At 46.2% G+C, this 16760-nt stretch overlaps 1 pseudogene; it reads right to left on the bottom strand.

The window, feature by feature from the left end:
- Positions 1-6154: 6154 nt before the first annotated feature.
- On the bottom strand, positions 6155-16129 carry LOC119393034 (uncharacterized; annotated as a pseudogene).
- Between the last annotated feature and the right edge of the window lie 631 nt (positions 16130-16760).

Raw genomic sequence — 16760 nt, 5'->3', positions numbered from 1 at the left:
TCCGGCGCAGAGCAGACTGATGAAGCATAGGATGGGGCCGTTTTTTATACGTTTCTCCGGGCGCCGGTCCTAGCTTCTAGTGTAGTGTCGATGCATCCTTGAAACGGTCACGTAGGCACTGGTTGCTACCGTGCATGGTTCACACTTCACTTTCGGTGTCCTTCACGGGCGAGCCATTAACTATCACACAAAACACCAGTCACGCGGTCGTGTAGGCACACGGTCTAAGACGTAGCTCGGATACAACGTCCCGTGGTTCAGATTCCGCTGTCGGTGACTTTTACGGCAAGCCGTTTAATAATAGACAAAACAAAAGCACATGTTCTGAAACGTGGCTCGGACGCAGTCCGGTGGTATCAGACAAAACACAAACAAAAGCACAATATATGACACGTAATTCGGATGCACGTCTTAAGGCTCCGGCTCTGCTGGCGGTGACTTTCACGGCAAGCAGTTCCATACTAGACAAAACAAAAGCACATGATCAGGCACGCAGCTTGGATGCTCGTCTTACGGCTCACGCTGACACACACTAAGCGGTGCACGTACGCTCACGGCACACCATTCTTAGAGGTGGCGATCTTAGACCATGAGAGCGCTTTCGCCTTGGGCGTAAGTGAAAAAAAAAACAAGAAACCCTTTTCATGGCGTACTTTAGGACATTATGCGCAGACAATGTTAAGCATATGCGACTTTTGTGACACTGCTAATGGCTGGGACGCGCCGTCTTTTATACATCACGCATCCAACTTTCCACTCTTATCACTGATGGTCGCGCAGGCTCTGGAATAATCTATACTCGGGGACAACTTTCTGTGGCAATGAAGGGAAAGTTACGGGGTCGGAGCGTCTGCACATGTACTGCTACGCGAAGTAGTCCGGTTTGGCACGCGTCGCGTAACGCCGTGGAAAGTGATGGCTAGCGTTGCATCCATCAAGGTACGGGTAAAAGGCGCGACTTTTTCACGCACGCAGAAACGCAAAGTGACAACGTATAAAGTAAAAGAAATACAAATATCTCGCTTGTGTGCGCTGCGTTCCGTCTCAAAAAGCTACATGTAGAAAATGAAGGAGTATTTTATATATCTCACGCAGAAAATACGGACGCAATTGTGGGACTACATTTATTAGCGGTAGGATACATGCATTGTGGCTCTGTAGCTTTCCCTTCATTGCCACAGAAAGTTGTCCCCGAGCATAGACTATTCGCTTCCTGCGCGCAATCTTAACGAAACGATCTACTACGATCGCGAAGCTTCTCGAACACTGCGGCGCGGTCAGCGATGAGCGTTGAGAACACTCCTGGCTGGTCAAACTCGAATACATCAAAATAAGACAACAAGGGGGCGTGGCAGTATCCTCGAATGAGCAACCTTTGGAAATGTGAGCAATATCGCAGTCAACCTGATTAGGTGATTATCTAAACTGAGGGCTAATATAAGGCTGTCCTAAACCTTAATTCTACCTGATATCCTTGTTCCTCTAAGTCTCTACACGTACGGCATGATGAACCATGTGGAGAAAAAAAATACTTCATATAAGCACTTCTTTTTTCATTCGGCACTATACAAAGGCTTTGCTCAAGAACGGTCTTTCGCATCTCTTCATTTAACTGTAAGGAAGGAAGGCAGGAACAAGAGAGAAAGGAAAGGCAGGGATGCTAACCAGTCTAGAAGGACCGGTATGCTACCCTACACTGGGGAAACGGATAGGGGAGATATAACGATAGAGAAAGAGAGAGAGAGAAGGAGAGCACGCACGCACCAAAAGTCACAACACGTGTCACAGTCAGACTGACGCCGTTAGTCTATAACCGCCGGTGGAAGTCTGATGCCTTCAAAAAGTTGAGCACTGCCTTCGTCGCCTTCACCCGCGATGACCTCTCACGACGTCATTCCAGAATGGTATCTGTCGTCATCGGTCTGGGGTCTATGCGAGCAAGAGCGACTGCGAGTGATGTTCTCTGCGTATTGTAGCGAGGGCAGTCGCAGAAGATGTGCTGTAATGTCTCCTCGCTACCGCAGTTGTCAGAAAACGAATTGTCAGCCATTTCGATTCGAAAGGAGAATGACTTTGTGAAAGCCACTCTTAGCCATAAACGGCAAAACAGAATGGCATCATTTCGGCGTAGTCCCGTAGATGTCTGAAGACGTAAAGTGGTCGGGCAGTGGTGGTGGTGGCTGTCCAGTCTGCTTGCTGTATTATACGGGGAGGAAGTCATTTCTTGTGCGGCCACTCGAAGTTGAATAGCAGCATCGGTCCTTGGTAGGGGTATTGTCTCGAGCCTGTCACCTTGAAGAGCTGATCCAGCAGCATTGTCAGCGTGTTCATTGCCTATCAGGCCGCACTGACTTGGCAGCCACTGAATGTCACCCGCACTGACTTGGCAGCCAGTGAATGTCACGTGGTGTCCTTTCTCTAACGAAGTATGGATGAGATACCTAACTTCGATGACCAACTGCTCGTATGGTCCGTGAAACTAACTGCAAAGGTAACAACGTAGCTAATATAGCTACCTATAATTTATCTTTCGAAATATCCAAACATAATCCCACCGTAACCTGCGTTGTAAGACAGCCACCTTACGATCTTTTAACAAGAAAGTGTTTTATGCCGGGGTCCACCAAGACTTCAGTTATCTATTTTCGTCACGGAAATGACGTCAAAAAATGTGCACAATCAGTTCCGTCGACGGGCTTCCAACCCACGACCGCTCAGTCCCCAATAACAAATGCCAGGCAAGCTATCCACTGCGCCACTGTCACAGACTCGGAGGCTTTACAAACGCGCCTTTTATGTCTCACTATTTTCTCTCACAGTGATCTCGGTCGGCGGGTGGTGTTGCCCTCTGGGAGCGGTATAGTAAAGTAATTCATCATCACTGTGGCCTCCGCGATTAGCACCTGCAACGCGTGTTGCTACACGTCCGTCCCATTCAGTGCGTTTTCAATAGAAGTGCAATTTTATCAATGCCTTAACACACCGCGAGGTGGCGACCTTAGCCCAAGAGTCATAAAAGCGTCGGCCTTGCTCATAACATGGTGTTAATACAAACCGAAAATACTTCTGCGATGCGCGCCTCACTCACCTGGCTATACACTGCACTACCCGATTACGCTCGCCCCAAGAAAAATTGCGGCCGGGCTGCAGCACGAACTCCTGTATAAAATTAGCGACCTGCTCATGCTGGCTCTCTCTACGGCTGCGTGTGACTCCAACTTGTGGGGGTCACGTGCTCGTGTAATTACCAAAAACGTCACGAGAGGCCGCCTCAACTTACCCCCTTAACAGCCGGCGCTACAACTTAGAAAGGGTGTAGCTTCCTCGGAACGGCTACCGTGCTACGAGTGTGCAGCGGCAAGCATTTTGTTTTCTTTATTTAGGAGCTTGCGTAAGTATCGTAAACAGAGTTGTCTGTTTTTCTAAACAGACAACTGTTTAGTTGTTTCTAAACAGACTACGTAAAGACGCGGCCGAGAATGTGATGTGGGGGCATTGACTACATGCCTCGGCTCAGTGCAGCGGTACCAACAGTTACTCAACGCGACTGCTGCATGTGTGCGCTGTAAAGGACTTTCTGCTCCGCTGTGCGGTGCACATTCACGCGTCCTTCATCGCGACACCTTCGTTAATAAAGTCGGTAATGTAATGGGAATGGCAATTGGAGTCCTGCGGTGTGCGACAAGTGGTTCTCACATGGTGTCGTCCTTTAAATAAAAACGCTGATGGCACTTGTACTTGAGACATGACATTTTAACATCTTCATGGCCCAGAAGTCTGTCATCTGTCATCACAGAAGTATAAGTCTCCAACGACTTGTAGCCGTGCGATTTATCCCGCCCATTTGCACGCAGAGCAATGCCGAAACTGCAATGCTCGAATTTTCGTTTCTTGTAGCACATTCAGTTACGCGAGTCTCGGTTTAACAGTTGAAGCGATTTAGCGCAAGTATCAGTACGAGATGACGAACTACATGAAGTATACGATTGGCTGCAGGCATATTTTTATATAAAGTAGCGTAAGATACATTTAACCACGACCCTACTTAACACACCTTTTTTATGTATTACGCGGACCAAGCTGCTTCACTTACCATGCATTTGGACTGTTACCAGCTCTGGCACTTCATCATTTGTCCCAATGAAACCAGCACACTTGTGTTATTTACAAGGGCAAAATGCAAAGGCGTCTTAGCTGACTGCAATTAACCTGGGTCTTTCTTTAAATATATTTTGCTGTACTTACCTTACTATGGCCTCTAAACTGCTGTATTCCTAATAACCGACTAAATAAATGCTACAGCCCATTATTTGAGAAACTTATCCACGTTACACTAAGTAAAATTGTCATGTACAAGAAACACACTTCATGCATTGTGAAATGTCAGTACATTGCTTTAGGCGCGAAGCTCCTTAAGCCGTGGGTCTGTCCTTCCTCGGTGACCGGGTTGCAACCACTCGTCAACGTCGTCTTCTTCTACTGCATACCAGAACGCGCGCTTCTCACGAGCTAGTATGCAGTCCTGGTATGCAGTAGCAGAAGACGACGTTGACGAGGGACACTCTCGTGCGTGTTCGCCTGTGTGGTGTTCTTTCTTCTTTACTACGTTGTGGGTCTGTCCTTCCTCTGCGACCGGTTCGTAACCACCTAGTTGTATGACTCCTCAGCAGGTGGCCCTAGTGTGAGTGACGTCATGATGACGTCACGCGCGCATGACTGAAGCAATAAAAGGCAATCGCTCTTGACGCGCTTCCTATTTCGCAGCGAGTCACCGGATGGAGAAGGTGGCTGTAGACAGTACACGAACAAAATAAAAGAACAAAATAAAAGTTGATTTGTATATACGCACACAGTCTCACGTCTTCCTTAATGATGTAATGGGCGAACTTTCACGGGAGGGTTACGGTTTTACCGATGATCTCCCCCTCTCGACTTTCGCCCACTTACGATCATTCATTCCGTGGATATGGCGTGATTTTACAGCGAAAGCTGTTATGAGATCATTTCACCGGCCGCTTTTGGCGCCGTAGTTGTCCGCCGCCGCCGCCGCCGCCGGTGTCCGTAACCAGTATCGCTCGAAATAAGAAAAAAAAACGAAATAAGAAAAAAATCCAGGATGGAACGAGGTTCGAACCTGGGCCCTCTACATGGGAGCCCAGTACTCAACCTCTGAGCCATGCCGGTGCTTGAAACTGCTTTGCAAAAAGGTCCTATACAGGCTTCATGTCGGGAAGGAACCACATTAGCATATGCAATATAGCGTGGTAGAAGAGTAAAATAAGCACCAAGCGTCGCACAGCGCGAATTCTGTAACCAGCCATCACACAATGCGAATTGCGCAACGAGTAGGTTGTTGAGTGCTTCCAACCCATTACAAAGAGATCTGCCATAATTCTTCATCGCCATCAGGCACAGCATCAACAAAGTGCGCATAATGCCTTACATGCGTTTAGCAGGTACCAACGCTGTCCGTAGAATGACGAAAAATGGTACAGTGCCTGCTGCCCTACTTCTCAAAAATTACAATGATTTATAGCGTAGTGGGTTCCTCGAAAGTGCACTTGTTTTGGTTGCCAAGGAAGCCCATAAGCGCATGATCCATTTCCTCGGGGTCTCAGTAAAATTACAATGATTTATAGCATAGTGGGTTCCTCGCAAGTGCACTTGTATTGGTTGCCAAGGAAGCCCATAAGCGCATGATCCATTTCGTCGGGGTGTCAGTAAAGTTCTTCGCCCCCTCCCCCGTTTCTCTCCCACGTCAACATATGTTATACAGAATGACGGGAAAGGGAAATAGCAACCGGGCGTCACCCAATGCAAATTACATAACTGGTGGGCCGTTTAAAGCTTCCGACCCATTACAAAGGGCTGAGCCATAATTCTTCATCGTCATCAGTCGTCGCGTCAACAAAGTGCACATAATGCCTTACAGACGTGCAGCTGGTGCCTCGCTTCTCCGCATAATGACGAATAATGGCTTAGGAGTTGCTTCCCAACTTCACAAAAATTGTGATTTATGGCGTAGTGGGTACCTTTCTAGTGTACTTGTACTGTAGCCCCAAGAGAGCTTACAACGGCCTCTAGAAACGCCGCTCTTCCAGCTTTCGCTGTGAGTGTGCTGCGGTTTCAGCACAGGCCTGGTGTTTTCTTTATTTGTTTGCCAAGCTCAAACCTTGAGCACCTTTCGCGACTGTGGCTTCGTGTGCAGCAACTTCCTTTTGGCCTGTGTCTCAGTCATGTTGCTGGAAAAGTTTGCCAGAAATGGTCGCCGGAATTTCACGAGAATCTACTTAATCAGCGCAGTTGTGTGTGCTACACTGTCCTTCCTTTCACACTTGAACAGGGGGTTCTTGATGACAGGCGGGAGCACAGCACACGTGAACTTTTGCGGTGTCTGTGGTTGTCTGATGAGGAAACCAGCCGCTCGTGAGGCAGCAAATTCAAGGAGGCTGACAAAGCCAACAAAATGCATGCTGGGGTACGACAGTCCACGCCTATCAATGCCTGCATTTATGGCCGCTGTCGTCGACTGTGGCTTAGGTGATTCAAGCTTCATGATGCACCCTTCACACATGGTGCTGTCTCGAACCGCTCGCACGCAAACCCAGCAATGAGAAGGAGAGAAGATGGCTTTTAAGGGCTCGTTTTTCTTTGTTAGACACGTTATTAATGAGAACTAACAGACAATAATGCCAAGGAAAGTATAGCAGATGTTACTTGTAATTATTGGGATATAAATGTGAAGAAAGTAAAGTGGACGAAAAGATGACTTGCCGCCGGCAGGGACCGAGCAAGTGTGCTGGACCGCAGGCTTTGTTGTGGAGGATCTGTGAAAATATATGTGAACAGAAAATAACAGCACGTTCACAATAGTATATATAGGCTGAAATTTCGAAGTGCTATTACATCAGATTATGAAATATTCATTATTACACACATGTTGGTAAGAGGTGCTTGCTCGAAACTAACATTTAGCACTGTGGTGCAGTGGCCTCACTAGCAAACCAGTAAAAAGTGAGCTTTGATCCTGTGGCCACAAAAATATTTTTTATGTGGCGCTGATGGTGGCGCTGATGTGTGCAGTTCCTAGTTAAAAAAGTGTCCATTTTATTTTTGCAATGTCTATATTTAAGTGATCAAGTAATCTGTATGTAAAAGTACCAAAATATAAGTAACATACCTGTGTAGCGTTCCAGCATAGTCAGGTGTGGACGCAAGAGCTTCTTGATGTCAGTCTCCGAAGTGTCCTTTGTCGGAGCAAGAGGACGCACTTTAGCCGAACCCAATTGTCCCGCAACACTCCCAACGTTGCTGGATGGAGAGGAGTGAATTATTCCAGTCACCAGCACTTTCTGAAGCGCCGAGAGGGCAGCATATGCATCTGTTTGGTCATTTGAGCCGTTCAGCTGCCTAATGGAAGAGAACAGTGACTAAACATCATCACTCGAGAATCTTGCAGTCAGCACTAACTTGAAGCCTGTGCTGAGGAGGTGCCTGGTGCAGAGGATTGCTGACATCGTCGTCACTCGCAAAGCTTCATATGCCTCATTGGGAAGAAATGTCAATTTGTAGCTTGAGCTTTCTTTCCATGATTCGGAGTAACGCAGGCACTCTTTATCGAGCCAAACGATTCTGAAAAACAATATAAAATTTACAACACAATCAAAGAAGAATTGTCTATTTGAAAGGCCGATTATCTGCTTGGCTTTACCAAAGGTTTTTATAGTACCTTATGACTTATTTAATTAGTAATCCTATGTTTAAATAGTGTAACTTCTCAAACCGGCATGGCCAGGCAACAAATAAACTTTAGTGCATTGCTTTTACTAACATTTCTTTAATTTTATTTCAGTGTTAAATAAGAACTACTGCTAGTATAACATGAAGGAAAGAAGATGACTCTTAAGGGCTCGTTTTTCTTTGTTAGACACAGTATTAATGAGAACTAACATACAATAACGCCAAGGAAAGTATAGGGGAGTGTTACCTGTAGTATTTAGAATATAAATGTGAAGAAAATAAAGTGGACGAAAAGATAACCTGCCGCCGGCAGGGACCGAACCTGCGACCTTCGAATAACGCGTCCGATGCTCTACCACTGAGCTACGGCGGCGGTCATCCTCCCGTCCACTTTATGGGGTATATATGTGCATTTAAACCTTGGAGTGTTAGTCAGCGCCAATCGCAGCCATGGCGGCGAGTGTGGAACACTCTTTTTCTGCCTTTCTGGCGTCACGTAGCACGTGATCTTTTTACGAGCTGGCAGCTGACCAATAATCCCTCGCATACTACCTGAAGGCATCAAGTCTGCCAGAACGAGACCCTTGCTATGAATGAAGGAAAGAAGATGACTCTTAAGTCATCTTCTTTCCTTCAGCATCGGACGCGTTATTCGAAGGTCGCAGGTTCGGTCCCTGCCGGCGGCAGGTTATCTTTTCGTCCACTTTACTTTCTTCACATTTATATTCTAAATACTACAGGTAACACTCCCCTATACTTTCCTTGGCGTTATTGTATGTTAGTTCTCATTAATACTGTGTCTAACAAAGAAAAACGAGCCCTTAAGAGTCATCTTCTTTCCTTCATTCATAGCAAGGGTCTCGTTCTGGCAGACTTGATGCCTTCAGGTAGTATGCGAGGGATTATTGGTCAGCTGCCAGCTCGTAAAAAGATCACGTGCTACGTGACGCCAGAAAGGCAGAAAAAGAGTGTTCCACACTCGCCGCCATGGCTGCGATTGGCGCTGACTAACACTCCAAGGTTTAAATGCACATATATACCCCATAAAGTGGACGGGAGGATGACCGCCGCCGTAGCTCAGTGGTAGAGCATCGGACGCGTTATTCGAAGGTCGCAGGTTCGGTCCCTGCCGGCGGCAGGTTATCTTTTCGTCCACTTTACTTTCTTCACATTTATATTCTAAATACTACAGGTAACACTCCCTTATACTTTCCTTGGCGTTATTGTATGTTAGTTCTCATTAATACTGTGTCTAACAAAGAAAAACGAGCCCTTAAGAGTCATCTTCTTTCCTTCATTCATAGCAAGGGTCTCGTTCTGGCAGACTTGATGCCTTCAGGTAGTATGCGAGGGATTATTGGTCAGCTGCCAGCTCGTAAAAAGATCACGTGCTACGTGACGCCAGAAAGGCAGAAAAAGAGTGTTCCACACTCGCCGCCATGGCTGCGATTGGCGCTGACTAACACTCCAAGGTTTAAATGCACATATATACCCCATAAAGTGGACGGGAGGATGACCGCCGCCGTAGCTCAGTGGTAGAGCATCGGACGCGTTATTCGAAGGTCGCAGGTTCGGTCCCTGCCGGCGGCAGGTTATCTTTTCGTCCACTTTACTTTCTTCACATTTATATTCTAAATACTACAGGTAACACTCCCCTATACTTTCCTTGGCGTTATTGTATGTTAGTTCTCATTAATGCTAGTATAACATGCATGACTGACCACTCATCATCCTCGCCATAGAAACGCATTTTTCATGGCATCTCTGCTGGTCCAGTGAAACGTTGTGCTTTGGATGTTGTGTAAGACGAACCACTTGTAGACCGTTTCCATGAATTCTGCAGTTGGCAGACAATCTTCAAAAACACGAGCGCCTAGACGATCTCCGTGCTGATGTAGAAATCTCAAAACTGATGTCACCAAATGGAGAACAGTGAAATAAAAAGGGTTTTACAGACTTGGCTAATGCAGTTTGTGAAGACGTAACAAGTAGATGCCATAAATGGTGTATTTACACGTAAATTTAGGAATGCAGTGGCACTGATCAGCTCTGTGATGAGTGCCAACAGTTTGACAACAAGAGCAATTCAAGTGCATTTCTGCACAGGCACAAGTACACAACTTGGTAAAAGTACACTGCACTGAACATTACTTTACCTGCGGGAAAAAGATGGCAACCGGTCTTCCAACACCTATTTTTTCAAACTCACTTGGCCAGAGGTGCTTCTTCGTGAGGCACCGCACCAGCTTGAAGGCACCTTGTTTTCCTTCCAGGTCATAGAAGGTCCTGTCAGAGAATACCATATTAGTTAAATGAAACGCATCGGCAAAACATTTTGCTTACTAAAAACACAGGACGTGCATATATGGTAGTCTGGAAGGATAGGAATGCCACTCTTCCTGAAAATTCTCTTTACATCTAAAAATTGATTCTCGATGTTTTTCAGGATATGTCAGTAACCAAATGAAATGAACAAGCTGCGGCTGGAATCAAGAGGGTGCCTGGAACAAGGATTGAGATTCTTATGGTTAACTGGGGAACATGAAGTTATGCATACACATCATATTGAAGCTCAGCATAACAGCGGGCATATGAGGCAGCACTTCTTGACACGCCAAATATCTGCACTCACGTGACAAGAGGTTTGATGCTGCCTGCAGACAACATTGCAAGAAACTTTCATTTGGCACTGTGTTTATCACCAACAAGTCGTGTCACTTTAAGCCCAGCATCTTTAACGCACTCCATAACCTTCAAGGCTAGCCGATGGAGCTGTTCACCCTTCAAAGCTTTTGTGAAATAGTATCACATAGGAAGCATGTAAAATGGATCAGTTTTGTAACAAATGCAGGCTTTCAGAAGTTATCAGTTTAGCATTGTTTACACAGCTATGTATATACCTATTATGAGTAGACAACCCCACAAAGACAAGCACAGAAGATGTGTTGACAGCTGGTCCTCCGGGCCATAGTCTTCTTCTGCACCCCCAGGTCCACCAAACTATGCGCAGTGTCAGAGTGCTTTTGATGTTTCAAATGCTTGCTTTCTTCATATCTCGTCCATGACGAGAGATTGGCAACGTGCCTGAAAATATGAGCAAAAACATGATATGCTCGTTTGGGAAATTTCATGTTTGACCTGTTCGTTGCGAAGTTTAGCCTCAACATGAAGCCGCTTTTTGATGAGGGAGGACACCACTTGTCCTGTGCACGCTCCAATATAGCGCTTCAATGTGGAACAGCTGGGCAGCACTAGTACACCCGTCTCCCGGAGCAAACGGTACCCAGATGGTGATTTGCCGTGCCAAAGAACACAGTTTCTCATTGTTTCTTCACGCCAGTGTTTCTTTTTGGCACTCAGTAAAACAAGCTGTTCTTGAAGGAACAAAGCCTTCGGGTCGTTGTTGTCTATCTTCTTCTGTAGGGATCTTAGAATTTAGAAATAAGAAAGGCAGATAATTAGGCTGGTTGGTGCATAGCTACTGTGAAGTACGCAGGGCTCTATCGAAGTTTGGAAACTAAGAGGTCCATGTGACGCACTGCTTCCTCTGACCATTTTTTTGTGCCTATAAAGGATGTTCAGATGCATAGACATCAAATTCAGTTCATTTTCGATGATCACCTAAGAGGTGAAGTCGGGCAATTCATCCGGGGGACCGACACTTTACGTGCGTGGAGAATGGTGAAATTTGATTACTTCATGCAGGCTTCCATTTTGTTGAGCCGTTTTCTCAGTGAAGAAGCTTCTTCCTGCAGACTCTCTCTTCTTAACAAGTCTTGGGCACTTCCTTGTCAAGGTCTTCAGCTTCTCCAGCTTCACTATTTTTGTGGAGTGAAGTCTTGTCTGCATCCCTCGTGTCCTGCTGAGCTTCTTCAAAACCAAGGAAGCCTTGCATAATGTTGTAGGTGCAAGTAACAATATTGGTGGCATTTCCTGCGATGCACGCTCTGTCAATTTACCATTTATTGAGTGCGCTAATGGCAATACTGCGGAACAAGTCTGAACTTTCGGGACCTTCTTGTACTTGACCAGGCGCAACGTTAGAATTGCGGGACTTTTCAAATGATATGAATTCTGGGCTGCCTCGTTCCTGTGCAGATGAAGGTTCAAACAAGCCACTATCTGCATTGTGCTCACATTAGACTTCTCTGTTTTGGACCTCAGACTGAAAGTTGGGAGTTCCCACCCTGGAATGTAGATAATTTGTTCGGTACATATAAGAGATCAAGCAGAAATGTGACAAATTTTTGCCACGTTTGCAATGTCTGCAGCTCAGTAATGTCACAACAAAACAATGCATTTACACATAATTTATACTTTCGTTTTCCTTTTGGCATCCACATCAAGTCCGCCTGCACGTGACGAAGGTGATGGCCGCTTCAACTCTCTTCGCTCCTTCTTGGGCTGCTCTCGCAGGTACGCTGGATAGCTTGGAAAGACTGATGGAACGGCATCTGGTTTTAGCCTTTTCGACTTCAAGCCCTGCTTATAATCCTCGGGCTGAAAATGAAGGCTGCACACTTTACTTCGGTCGCTTGGAACCCATGGCTGTTTTCCCGGACCTGTAGGTAAGCCGCATAGTAATGAAGTTGGAAGTTGTCAAAAGAGCCACGAAATGGACTGTAGGTAATTAAAACTCCACGCAAATTTAGGAACCCTTTCAGTCGGCTGTTATGAAAATGATGGTCAGCGAACAAACTAACTAAAGTGCGCTCATTCACATTAGAAACAGCTTTAAAGATATTGTGGCCAAACAAATGAAGCTAAATTCGACTACCTGAGGCGACCAGAACTACTGTTATAAATCGCAGCGCTCATATTCGCGAATCGATGGCACTCTAATTGGATAATCTCAACCTACATAGTCTCGCGTGCGGATTTCTCAAAAGTGGTACTAACCTGAAAATAGCATTAACGCAACATTTGCAGCGTTTCCAAGCAGGCTATCTTCAACTCAGCAGCTACAGAATTCCTATTGATGTTTTTGGGTTGAGGGTATATCTTGTTCCTCATAATCCGCGTAATCACGAGGAAGCATGCTCACATCGCAGTACTGTGAGCAACGCATCCTCTTTACCGAACCAGTCACTCTTTGACAATGTTTCATCAACACCATACAAAATATATTCGGTGGCTTTCGTTAGTGTGCACGCCACTTTCCCACAACTGCACTCGAAGCTTCTCTTACTAACGCATACCTTCACTTGGGCGAGAAATCTTTTTCAGCGAAAGTAGGCGCACATCGGTGACAGGAAACTCGTGAAATGAGATGCCAGTTGATGTCCGTCCACTCGGTTTACAGAACGGAACGCAACAGTAAACCATAGCTAAATAGTTTACTGTTGCGACCAGTGTCGTCATACCTGAAGGCAATGAAAAGGAAAACAAGAGTCAAAGGCCGTGCGATACGTCACACCACAACGGCATAAAAACGACACGTGCGATGCCTGCACCTGCCTGTTAGATGAGGGTAAGTTGTAGCGTCACGGTTTGCGATGGCAGCTCAGAGAAAAAAAAATTGGCCGCGTATCTGCGTGCTTCGCTGCAATTTCAAAATGTTAACAGCGCATAGAACAATTAGGAAGGGACGAGACAACAAAGGTAAAGAGCGCTGACTTCCAACTAGTATTTATTTCGATAAGAAGTGCATATATACATGGCAAGGGAGAGGGCGCTAGACAAGAAAAGAAAGAAATGATGTACAGATGCTGCCATAGTTGCCTCGTCATCTCCAATACAGCGCGCATATCACCACGTGTGCCCTAAAACCCAGCCAGGTAATCAATTTCTTGATTTAGAAGCGCAATAGAGGGAACACTAACGCACTTATCTCCTAGCTTATGTATGAAATCAGCTTCAATAACTTCGCGAGTTAGCGCGAGTTAACTTCTCTGCCGCAGCTGCTAAACGAGCTGCCAGAGCAGAGGCTCGGCTGCGCCGACGTCAGAATCCAAAGGCCTACGCCGCTGAAGTACAAGGTAGGCGCGGTGGCCCCGACGTGCGCGCAGGAGGAGCAATTAAAGAACAATCTGTAAGTGCACGCACGAACACCTCTCTGTATTATTTGCCTAAACGTCCCACAAAATGGAAGACACGTGCAGATGCACTGACATTTCGCATTATGCAATATTGTAATCTTTTTATTCGTATGATAGCTAATCAATGCATTTTCATTATTTCTGGCATATACTGCGGAAGTTGCAACTTATTTCTTGCATGTACTGCTTTCGCTCCACAAGAGCAGTTAATCGAACACTAATTTCGTTAATGAACACATAGGTGGGCTAGCATGCAGCAGCAGCACGATCCATAATCGTTCCTTGTTTTTCATAGACTTCCTCGCGGGTCTTGCTCATCACAACTTCTGGGACGTCACGTGCTCTCACACCGGTTCGCATGGTTCTGCCCAGTCATTTCTGGCTGGGTACGTGGATGTCACCGACTGTTTGTCATGGGACTGCCATATCAGTCCCCGTTACGGGACAGCGCCACCGCATCAGCCTTGAAGTTGCCGCAAGTCAACGATCGTGACCACCTTCTACTTGACCAGCTATTCATCGACAACAGCGGTACCTAGGCGTCATCCACCAGAAGAAGTATACACGCACTGCCCGAGGATGTCATATTCGAAAAAGATGTCATATTCGAAAGAATCAATACATTCTATGAAAACGAGAATGTTTTTTGCGAAAAGCCAGTACGGTTTTCAAAAGCACTAATGTACGGAACAAGCTCTTTCTTATATCAAGGATACAATAATAGAAGATATCCAGAAGGAAAACTTTACCCTGGGTCTGTTTCGCGACCTTACGAAAGCTTTTGACTCCATTGACCATGAGATATGATTAGCAAAGTTAGACATATGGCATCAGGTTGGTAGCAAAACGCCTTATTAGTAATTATCTGAAGAGGCGAAGGCAAACTGTTCGTCTAGAAACAGTGTCATCATCATTAATGGAAATCAAACAAGGTGTACCACAAGGTTCGTAATTAGGCCCGCTGCTTTTCATTGTTTATATAAATGACATACTTACTACTCTAAATTCGCCAGAGATAATTATGTGCGCAGAAGTTACCAATGTATTTTTTGCATCAAATGATTTATACGACCTAGGAGACACTATTAATACATACCTACAGTCACTATCGCTTTGGCTTAGTCAAAATAAATTACAATGGAACGCATCCAAAATAACCTACATTCCCTTCAGACCTATCAACAAAAAGTTAACTACGAGACGTCTATTATGTTTGATGGAGTCATCCTCAACAGAAAAACAGAACAGATATTCCTGGGAGTGTGGTTTAGGAAGGACTTTGACGTGACACTGCATATGAGCGCGACGAGTGTGCATGTCGCAATAAACAGTCGACGAGCTGCGCTGTAGGTGACAAAAGGAAAAACACCCCTCTTTATTGTGCTGGTCGCTAATATACACATCGGGGGACATCACGTGGTAAAGGTAGCTTGGCGCAGGCAGTTGTCGCCCAGCTATCTGTTCTGACGTAACATGCCGAACACGGGCAGGCGGTAACAGCACATCCCCCTTTTTTTCAAGAACATCCGCACATACATGGTAGAGAATATATGTTGTACAAAACAAAACATCAAACCACTACTCATCAATGCCCAGTCGTATGGGCTTCTTTACCACCCTACTAAACCGCGTTACAATGGGAGTGTGTTCACTATTGGCCACAGCGCGAGTCGGAGGCACTGCTGAATCTGTTGCTGTCGGGGCATCTGGGCTATGAGCCATTTGTGCCGCGCTGGGCTGCTCTGAGTTTTCTGCAAATTCGTAAGTTTCGATGTTTGCCCTTTCTTTTGGGAGACGGTTAAGCATTCTCCTGTTTCGGCGGAGGACAACGCCACCGTTCGCAGTACTGTTCGCAGTACATATGACCGCGGTTTTGGTGATAGTGCGAGGACTGTGGCCTTGGATTTCATGTCTGTGAACCAGACCAGGTCCCCTGCTTCTAGCTTGGAAAGTAGTCTGGCACGATGGCGTTGGTTGTAGTAGCGGTATTTCCGCCACCTGACCTCCTGGTCGCAGGTCCCGGCTTCTTTCGGGCTGCTTTTTCCCGGATTTACATGACGCGGTAGCATTGGGACTCTTGTCTTCAATCTCCTACCCATAAGTACTTCCGCAGGACTGACTCCAAGAATCCCGGGTGTCGCCCTGTAAGCCAGCAATGCCAGGTAAGGGTCTTTAGACTTTAGAATGAGGTGCTTAACCGTCTGAACCATTCGCTCGACTTCCCCGTTGTTCTGCGGGTGCCTCGGACTCACGGTGACATTGCGAAACCCGTATGACACAGCGAACTGTTCAAACTCGGTGGCTACGAACTGAGGACCACTCTCGGTCATCACACCACTCGGGGATTCCATGCCTAGGAAAAAATATCTTTCAGTCTATCAGTGACCGTTCCAGACTTTATGGAGGGAAGATTGGCTACCTCAGGGTACCGTGAAAGATAATCCACTGCGACAAGGTGTGCCTGGCCGTTCATTACGCACAGATCTACTTCCACTCTCTCCCATGGAAACGATGGCGTTGCGGTTGCTATCATGGGCGCGGCTAGTTGCTGAGCATGCTGTGCGCAAACAGCGCACTGGTTCACGAACTCTGCCAGTTCGGTGCTCAACCCTGACCACCAGGCAGAACATTTAGCAACACTGCGACAACGCCCTCTGCCCTGATGCCCATCATGCAATCTGCGTAGCACGTCTGTTCTTAGACAAAGTGGGATTACAAGCCTTGTTCCTTTCATCAAGAGACCATCGATCATATTAAGACATGCTCTACCTTGCCAGTAAGGCATGAGGAAAGAACAAACATTCGGTTTCCTTGGCCAATTGACTTTGCACAACCTGCGCAGGTGTTTACAAACAGGATCATTCGTTTGACATTCTGTCACTGTAGACAAAAAATTGTCCCGCGTTTCCAATCCAAGCAAACACGCCTTAGAGTATGCTGTGACATCTGACACTCAAACCCTTTTCAAAATCGCTGCGTGCA

Source organism: Rhipicephalus sanguineus, chromosome 5 (assembly GCF_013339695.2).
Source record: "Rhipicephalus sanguineus isolate Rsan-2018 chromosome 5, BIME_Rsan_1.4, whole genome shotgun sequence".
Taxonomy (NCBI): domain Eukaryota; kingdom Metazoa; phylum Arthropoda; class Arachnida; order Ixodida; family Ixodidae; genus Rhipicephalus; species Rhipicephalus sanguineus.
This window is presented reverse-complemented; position numbering and strand designations above follow the sequence as displayed.